The sequence below is a fragment of the Physella acuta genome, unplaced genomic scaffold (assembly GCF_028476545.2).
Source record: "Physella acuta isolate Inbredline_101_S28 unplaced genomic scaffold, ASM2847654v3 ptg001334l, whole genome shotgun sequence".
NCBI lineage: Eukaryota > Metazoa > Mollusca > Gastropoda > Physidae > Physella > Physella acuta.
The window spans coordinates 44,309-54,342 of record NW_026732849.1 but is presented as its reverse complement, the minus strand read 5'-3'; positions in this window follow the sequence as shown (position 1 = coordinate 54,342).

Here is a 10,034-nt window from a genome sequence, read left to right as displayed (position 1 = left end):
CTTGATATAAATTCACGCTACAAAACATATTCCATGGTAATGACAGCTTTTTTAGGCAGATGAAAACGAAGCTAATTTGATGAGCCCATTTTAGCGTGGACATTTATAGATGTTAAATATTATTTAACGATGACATCGTAAATTTGTATTTGTTTCATACAAGTGAAAAGTTTAATTTATTTTACAAATATGTGGACTTAACTGCACAATGCGAGAATAATTCTTAAAATCATTAATAAAATCAAGCGGGAGTGATCTCCCCTAAACTTTCTCATATATACTCAGATAACACAAAGCGGGATGGCAACTCCAGTGCAGTCGGGGTATAGACATTTTAAGAAATCAATTTTCAAATACTTAATTTTTTAAAATAGAATATAATCTCGTAGTAAAAAGAATCGCGCACCAACTTAAAAGCAAATAATATGTGTATATTAGGGCAGAGCATTAGTACTTTATAAAGAAAGACAGAGGAATCAAGTTAAAAATAAATTCTTATGCGGTTTTTGATAAATCGGAAATAGTGTAAAGTACTACTTCCGGTCACGGAAATTACTCAAAATTTGTCAGAAAACAGTGAATTAGATCTTCTACAAATACGTTAACATTTTTTTCTCCCTTACTGAAACAGTACTTTTAAGGTATACGCTTTTAAAAAACCGAAAGTAGAATAACTAACACTTCCGGTTACCGGAAATCGCTGAAAAGTTTATACTGAAGTACAAATTTGATATAATACTTATAAATGAAATTTCGTCAATGTAGCGGTAACGGTACTCAAGTTATTGTGTTCACACACGCACACACATACACACACACACACACATATAGACAAGATTGCAAAATTAAGTTTTTTTCGACTCGGAGGGTTCTAAAACGTCGAGATTTGTGAAAGTAAAAATTAAATTGCAAAACGTTATTAATATAATAATTAAGCGGGAGTGATCTCCCGTAAACTTTCTCGAATATACTTAGATAACACTAATGGGGATGACAACTCTAGTTTTTCAGAATCAGGGAGGTGTAAAACGTAAAGATTTGTAAAAATATCGATTTTATCGAAAAAAAAAAAAAATAATAATAATAAATAACAAATAATTAAAACTTAGAAAACAAATAGAAACTACCAACCAATACTGAGGTTAAATTAAATAAACATAACTTTAGAAATCCCAAAGCTACTTCCTCTCTAAACACGTCCTTTCCCATTGCATTATTTAATATAAACAAAGTGCTGACGTCATAGAAATTCTAAATTTATTTCAATTGCGTAGTAAAACACAACACAACGGGGGGCTTCTATTTGTAGTATCTTTAAATGAGTTGTAACATGGAATGCAAGTCCACTTGCTTGAACGTCGGAGATCATTAAATTTGTACTTTAAGTAAACTTACGTCAGAGAAATGCATTAAATTAATACCTCAAAAATACTTGTCGTGTGTATTATTTAGACAAAATCAGACGAAGTTGCTTAGGGAAAATGTTTTAAAACTTTTAAGAAAAGTCGTCCAATTTGTTGAATAATTTTTATTAAAAGGACAAAAACGTAACGCAACATATCTTTTCGGTTAATAAATTAATAATAGTAAATTGAACACCGCTTTTAGACTAGCGACATGTATCCTATACATGTCTAGAAAAAAAATTGCAACAACTAAACATATACGTTTTGTGTAACTTGTGCGAGTTTTCTTTCCTAGACATGTATATTATACATGTAGCAAGTGTAAAAACGCGAAAAAAGTGGGCCTTATCGAGTAAATTGAACGTTTTTGTATCGAAAACTTTTTTGTCTTTGTTCCGACTTAGCACTATAGCACAGTTTTAGAAATATAATTCAAAATATGAGTTTAAACCGTGATATCAAATAATGCATGCATTTTTCATTATTCTATTATATTAGACAAGCCTTGAGCTAATTTTATTTCAAAATTAATGTGTACTTTTAAAAGTTGTGCATTAAAATACGTGTCCAGTTTGTGGTGGTGTGGGGGTTGGGGTGGGGTTGGGTTGGACAAAGTGGGGGAAGGGAGGTGGGTCTGCTTAAGAATTCGTAATGCAAAAAGTCGGTCTGACGAGTCTCTAAAAATATGTTTAAAATAAATATAATTTTTTTAGTGTTGTTGCGAAAGTGTGTGAGCATGTAGGGAGGAGATGTACGCCGTTGTGGTGGGGGGGGGGGGGGGGGGGGGGGAGATGTGTACAGGGTGAGGACGGTGTGAATTTTACTCTCTGAAAATTCGAAACTAAAGATGGTACGTAAATCTGACTCCAAGCCCTTTTAATCTGGCCTTCAGTCCAGAGGCGTAGCGAGGGGTGAACATATGTCCCCGGGCGCCGACCTTAGGGGGGGGGTTTGAATAAACAAATTGAAATTTGAGGGGGGGTGTAAATCGAAAGTTTGAGAGGGGGGGTGCAAATCGAAAGTTTGTCCCCGTTGCGTCGGGAAGGGTCGCTACGCCTCTGCTTCAGTCCACCCCTGCATAAGCTGATAAAAATATCACATAGGCAACTTTGTGTTGCCACCTCTACTCTTTAAGACACCACATATAATTTGTCTTATTATGTCTACTGTTGACAATCACCGGCCAGGGCGCAAGAGTTCCTATATGAACTTCAACGACTACGTTTTCGTGACCAAGGCGAACCACCTAGAAGGAGGCGTCCGGCTGTGGTCAGGCATGGAGAAGGGTGGGCGCTGCCATGCGACACTTAGTCCTAGACACAGTACTCTGTGTTGCCCCAACGACCCTAAAAAGGATTACGTGATTATTTATTACGAGATAAAAGTCCCGATGAGGGAGAAATGCAACGGGCGCTAGATTGATAGTGTTGTCTCTTTTCTCTAAACGAAAACCAAGTACCACGCTAAATTTAGACATTTCCACTTTATCTGGTAAAATTGATCTACACAGTGAACACAGGTAAAGTATATATTTTCTATATAAAGTCTATTTTGTTCCAAGGAAGAGGGGTGGTAGACGTTATCATTGAGTGTGTGTGTGGGGGGGTGGGGGGTGGGAAGCGTCGCCCCTCGACGAAGAAATGCCTGTAAGAAAATTTGCATACTACTTTTAAGATTAGACAAATAAATTAGGTGGTAATGTCAGTGTATCAATGACGTCATTTTATTGAGTGTACTTTTCCGGCTTTACAACTGTACATATTTCGTTTCGTTTTGAAAATTTCCTATATGTAACGTGACGTCACAGTCGTTCGCTGTGCAACTTTGAAATTTCCTTGTGTTTTCTCTAGAGCGTTCTGGACAGACAGACAGACAGACAGACAGACAGACAGACAGACAGACAGACAGACAGACAGACAGACAGACAGACAGACAGACAGACAGACAGACAGACAGACAGACAGACAGACAGACAGACAGACAGACAGACAGACAGACAGACAGACAGACAGACAGACAGACAGACAGACAGACAGACAGACAGACAGACAGACAGACAGACAGACAGACAGACAGACAGACAGACAGACAGACAGACAGACAGACAGACAGACAGACAGACAGACAGACAGACAGACAGACAGACAGACAGACAGACAGACAGACAGACAGACAGACAGACAGACAGGCAGGCAGGCAGGCAGGCAGGCAGGCAGGCAGGCAGGCAGGCAGGCAGGCAGGCAGGCAGGCAGGCAGGCAGACAGACAGACAGGCAGGCAGGCAGGCAGGCAGGCAGGCAGGCAGACAGACAGACAGACAGACAGACAGACAGACAGACAGACAGAATAGCAAAACCATTATAGTGGTTTAGTGGCTAAAGGAATAGGTTAGTAAAATGCTGTTACATTGGTGTGTGTACAATTTAAAATGTGTTTTTATTTATTAAAAAAATAATTTTACGCATTACACATTTGGTTGTGGTCGTTGAGTGATTTTTTTTTAAATAAGACAAAACGGAAGCTAGTTATGTATTTAAATATCAGATACATGACTTAGAAAGAATAAAATATAACGATAGGTATACTGTACCCTTTGAAACCTGACAGTCCATCGGGCAGGTGGAATAGAGTTAATATTTTTCGGTGTCCTAGGCATATGAAGAGCTAGTGTGGTCAACACTAAGGCCAATCGCCTTTACTTTTCCTAACAAAGGTTAGGTACACTTCATGGCTGATAGTACACTGTATACACGCGTTTGTCATCATAAGGATGAACGTATGTAAAGGTGAGATCGATTCAAATATTCGCCTATGATGTTCACAGGTTAACTGGTTTACATCAGGCTTCATTACATCAGATAGATGCCACAGTAGCTATGTTCAAAGTAAGGTTACATTATGAGTTCTCTACGGTTTACTGGTTTAATCGTTTAATAACTAATGCAGTGTGAGATTTGTAAATTTCAAAGGACGAATAAAGTGCGACATATTGTTATAAAATATTTTAGACAACGACAATGTTGAGATGCGTAGAGTTCGTGTGTAACAGGTGGCTGAGAATAAAGGACAGCGTGGTGTAGATGTGGATGTGCATGAAGTGTAATATGATGCTGATGATGCGCAGTGTGGTGTTGATACGAACAGCGTGTTCTGTGCTGTTGATGTGGATGGCCTTAGTGTGGTGTGGATGTTGATGATGTATAAAGCGGCGTAGACTCATGCGAGTAGATTGTGTTGTGCATGTGTGTTAAAACGAAAATTACTTAACACTAGATAAATGGCACGTTGAGGGAGACATACAACGGGCGCTAGGTTGATAGCGTTGTCTCTAAACCGAAACCAAAATCACTGGTGGAGAGGGTAAAGCACATCTACCGTCCTCTATTACGAAATAGAATTTATATCGAAAAAATATTTTTACCTTACCAGTGTCCGCCCCCTCCACAGAAAATTAAGTCCAACCCCCCCCCCCCCCCCCCCCCCCCCCCCCGAAAATTTCAAGTAATACCCTTCCGGGTAGAAAAAAGTCTGAAAGAAACACTGGTCTCATTTGTAGATCATACAGCCTAAAGGTAGAGCCTACATCGATAATATAGACCCGTTTCCTACTTTTGCCGCTAAACCTCAATCATAGAGATAGTGTTTCTTTTAGACTTTTTTCTCCGGGGGAGGAAGAACTAACATTGGGGAAGGGGGGGGGGGCTGCGGATTAAATTCTTCTGGGGGGAGGGGGCTGACACTGGTAAATGTATATTTTCTATATAAATTGTACTTCTTTTTTTAGGGGGGGGGGGGACTTAGACATTCTTCCTGCGTGGGGGGGGGGGGGGCTTCATAGTTTTGTGTTTTTAGATCTACTGTTCATGGCACCTCATGTACTTTGTGATGCCACTACCGATTTGGACACTAGTACTGCACTAAAACCATCGTGGTATTCCATGGATTCTTACGAAATCTCCTTGGTCCTAATATTTTATAACACAACAGCCACGAGCATAAGATTCTTGGAATCCTTAAAAAATACCTTAAGTAATTCTATTTCTAGTAAATCTATTTCTAGCTCATTCCCTTAATTAACTTCAGCCTTCTTCTCTTTCAGTAAGCATCTCATGTTTAATGGGAAACAATCACAAAAATAGATACAGAGTTGAAGCCCTTTAACAAAAAAAAAAAAAACTAAAATAAAATTAAAATGTCTGTAGATTTGTAACTTTTAGAAATGTGTTACGACGATCAAATTTCTACAATAAGTGCTGCGGAGATGAAACCCATATCAAATAAGCCAATCAATAATTCAAATATTATCATATATCAACATATATTCTTAAACATCAACAAACGATAATTAGTTCGTGGTAAATTTAAATTTCAAATCTCTTATTCCGTCATTAGAGACTGTAGTAATTGAATTAATTAAAATTAAAGTAAAACGACGTTCATTTTTAAGATATCGTGATTCTGTATGAAAATAAAGGGCGATATGAAAATACTATAATAAATTTTCTTTTCTTTTTTTAATTGTAAAATTGGAGGTGATTTCTTTCCAACTCTATCAAAGTTGTTATGCGCCATATGGCCTGTAGACTCCGACTTCTTTCTTGATTTGCTTAAACTAAACAGTCTTTGTCCACTCAAGAACAAATAGTTCGGCAGTAGTTATTTGATTTTGGAGTTGCCTCTCCTATACGGGTTTTCCTCCAACACAATTAAGTATACTTGAACATGTTAGGTACTATATTCTTAATATTCTCCGTTGACTTTGACTTGAGCCTAGGGCCGGCGCTACCTATAAATAAGGCGAACTAGGCGGTCGCCTAGGGCGCTGTCCGTAGGGGGGGCGCCGAAATGGGTTGGAAAAACAAATTGAAGGTTTGAGGGGGTGGGGGGGGGGGTGCAAATCGAACGAAAGTTTGAGAGAGGGGGGTGCAAATCTACGCCTCTGATAATACGGGGGCACGAAAAAAAATTGTGCTAAATAACCTGGCGCCGGCACTGCTCGAGCCTGTTTTTTCTTAATGAATTGGTATCATATCCTGTGTCCATCTAAAAACAAACTACAAAGCAGCCATTTATTTTATTTTGAAGGTTTCTCTCCTAGATGGGTTGATGTCCACAGCTATCGAGCTTTATCTGCAATATGCGCTCTTCCCCACCCCTCCCCCACCAGGGGCTGCCCCCAGTACGATATCCACGAAAATCTCGTGTTCTGATACCAGGCTGAAGTCTGTAGAACGTCAATGAGTCCACCCAGCATTGATGGGTACCTGACTCATGTTAAGGAAAGTAAAGGCGCATGAACATAGTGCTGAACGGACACTCCCTTCATATGCCGAGGTTAGTGAAACACGTGAACTCTACTTCACCTGCCCCATAAAACCTTTTGGAAGGATGCTTTTATTTTTTATATTGGAAATTATTTTTTTTTGGACGTTCATTCGTTATTTTTAGTTTGAATGGTTATAATTATTAACGACCTATGATATTCCAAAGCTAACATTTTCAAAAAGCTTGGTGGGCTTAAGTTTTAAAATAAAATAATAAATATGTTAACTATAATGGTTGTGATTTAAATTTAAAAAAAAAAAAGCGTCTGTTTTAAAAATTGGCACAACAAATAAAAACTGAGGATGTTTTGTATAGTTTTTCGTGTTAGGTAGGCTACTTATTTTCATGTGTTCGAAATGATCAAAAATTTTGACAATCATTTGCAGATGTTAAATTATATATATAAATATATATATATATATATATATATATATATATATATATATATATATATATATATTTATATATGCATTTATGTATACTCAGGAAAAATGTCTGCATTTCACCTTAACTACATCTATTTATATACTGTATCAAAAAGCTAAGCAAAAAACCCGAAGCCAAACACAGTCTAATTAAAACATCGAATTTTCATTATGTAAAACAAACATGATTTAATCAGCATGAAATGTCCATTGCAAATTAGAACCAGATTCCGGTACAATGTTACAGTTTTGCTTCTATATGAGAATAACGAAGCTCGATGATTGTTGTTGATAGGCAAATTTTCCTGCAAATTGAAAGGCGTCTACGAGGACTGGGAGTAGGAAATGGAAGTATTTTTTGTAGTCATAGAATTTAATAATGCTATAGACAAAATAATCAAACCGTTGTGGAAGAATTTTAATTAAAAAAATGATTGCTTGTTCTAATTAGATAATTCAATATAGGGTTAATGTTGCATTGGAGAATGTAGGTTTTTTGTCTTAATAATAAATAATATGCAATGGGGTTTCTAATTCGTTCTTGGCTGTAATAGGGCTGGTAGGTAGGTCACCAACCAGTTCTATTGCTCATGCAGGTTTTATTGAGCCGTAGAACTGGTTGGTGACCTACTTATCAGCCCTATATTGGAGGAGAGTTCCTCGGCCACAGCCATCGAGACAAACCCTTCGACGACGCCGACATGTCTAATGGTTCACGTTTTTAGTCAAACATCCCCCCCACGAGATTAGGGATCTTGCTATGAGGGTACCTTCGAAAGGTACCACGAATTATAGTACTGTAGCCAATAAGATTTTTTCCAAAAAGGACAGTCTTTATTAAGGTTTATCGCGTTTTTATCCCACTCCGCCCCCCCCCCCCATTAGGAGTGTCCCATACAGATGAATGAGTAGTTAACATACATGTATTTCAGATACAGGTAACTCTGTACTGCATTATGGTTGTGATAAGAAAGTAGAAACTGTTTTCAGTCGCTCTTTTCATTATTTATAAAAAAAAAAACACCTCAAAACGAAATAAGTCGTTACTTTTAATACTTTAATTTTAAATGTCTTTATTGTTAATCTTGGCAAAGAATTGCGACCTATTTGTGCTTGTTCTAGAGACGTTAGCAATAATTGTGCTTCTAACAAATATAACCATGCTTAATTTTAAGGAAAGCCTATACAAATGCATAAGAAAAACAAGCTTATAATGCCTTATTGCATAGAAGAGCTTTTTTTTTTTTAAATTTCTTTCCTGACTGCTTGCGCTACATCATTGCCTGAAGTTTTTATTTTCATATCAAACTATAACATACATAATTATCATTGGGGGTCACCCATCAATGACGTCACACTCCTTGGAGGGACGAGGGGCCTGAATTTTGTGACGATATGTGATGAAGATGAGAGGGGGGGGGGGGGGGGTCGTCAGAAAGTGCGACATTAAGAAGATGAATGTTGGCCGTCATTTGGTGTTTTTTGGAAGCTGTTTGTAAATTATGTTAGTAGTTGATTAATATATTCTATGTTGACCGAAATCAGTGAAAATTTTACTAAATTTTAGAAAGAAATAGATGTTTTAAAAAATTTAACTGCAATTTTGAGAGGTGGGGGGGGGGGGGGGCTTGTTGGCAGAGTGGAGGTGGTAAAAATAAAAGCGTTACGTCATTTATGGATGACCCCGTTAGCAAAAGAAATCATTAACATGCAATTATATCATTCTGGCTTCAGTTAACATATGATTTAGACAATGAAATTATAACAAAAGCTAACACATAGAATCTACATTTGCTGTTAATGGGGAATATAACGCCAGCACGTAATGAACTTTGACCTAAATGTTCGATCTAAACTTTTCAATTCTCTCCCCTTACCCACAGGTAAATATATATTGCGTTTTAATTTAAGAATGGTTAAAAAATCGATAGCGTTTCCTGATTGTTAAAATAATGTGTTTAAATGTTGATTTTTTTTTCAACAAGAAATAAACTTAGGTATACAACTGGTGGGCACTGATTGGGTTAATGTAAATAAATTGTTAAATCTAGTCAAAAATCATGTCTATAGACTATACTAAATAGTGTAATAAGTAAAATTAATGTCATTTATGACTAGACTGGGTTTTCTAGTAAATTTTTCTACTTGTATTAGGGTAAAAATATTTTTTTTGAGCACATCACAATGTTAAATATTAAAAATCAGTGCATGATAAACGTTATCCTAACAATGCGGCTGTAATTGTGATGCACATTTATCCTGAAAACTTGGCTCATGATAAACTGACAATACAGCAATGACAACACATATTAAGTATGGGATTCATGGTAAATGATAAACAGTTATCCTACGAATACAAGCAATGATAAACATATACTATGAAGATAAACAATTATCCTGAAAACTTAACACATCACAAACATCCCAACAACACAACAAATATTTAGTATGAGATACACAATTATCCTGAGAACATGGTAAATGATAAACAGTTATCCTACCAATACAAGCAATGATAACATACTATGAAGAAAACAATTATCCTAAACACATGTTAAATGATAAACAGTTATCCTACCAATACAAGCAATAATAAACATAATATGAAGATGTACAATTATCCTGAACACATGTTAAATGATAAACAGTTATCCTACCAATACAAGCAATAATTAACATACTATGAAGATGTACAATTATCCTGTAACATAGCATGTGACAGACACCCTACCAGTTTTAGCAATGAAAACTATTATGTCTTGTCTGTAATCCAGACACTACAAATGAGAACAGTACGTTCAACATATTACCATAAAACAGAAAAACACTGTATGTTGATCCCTGTTTAGACCAGCATATGTCACTGTCAACAACATAAA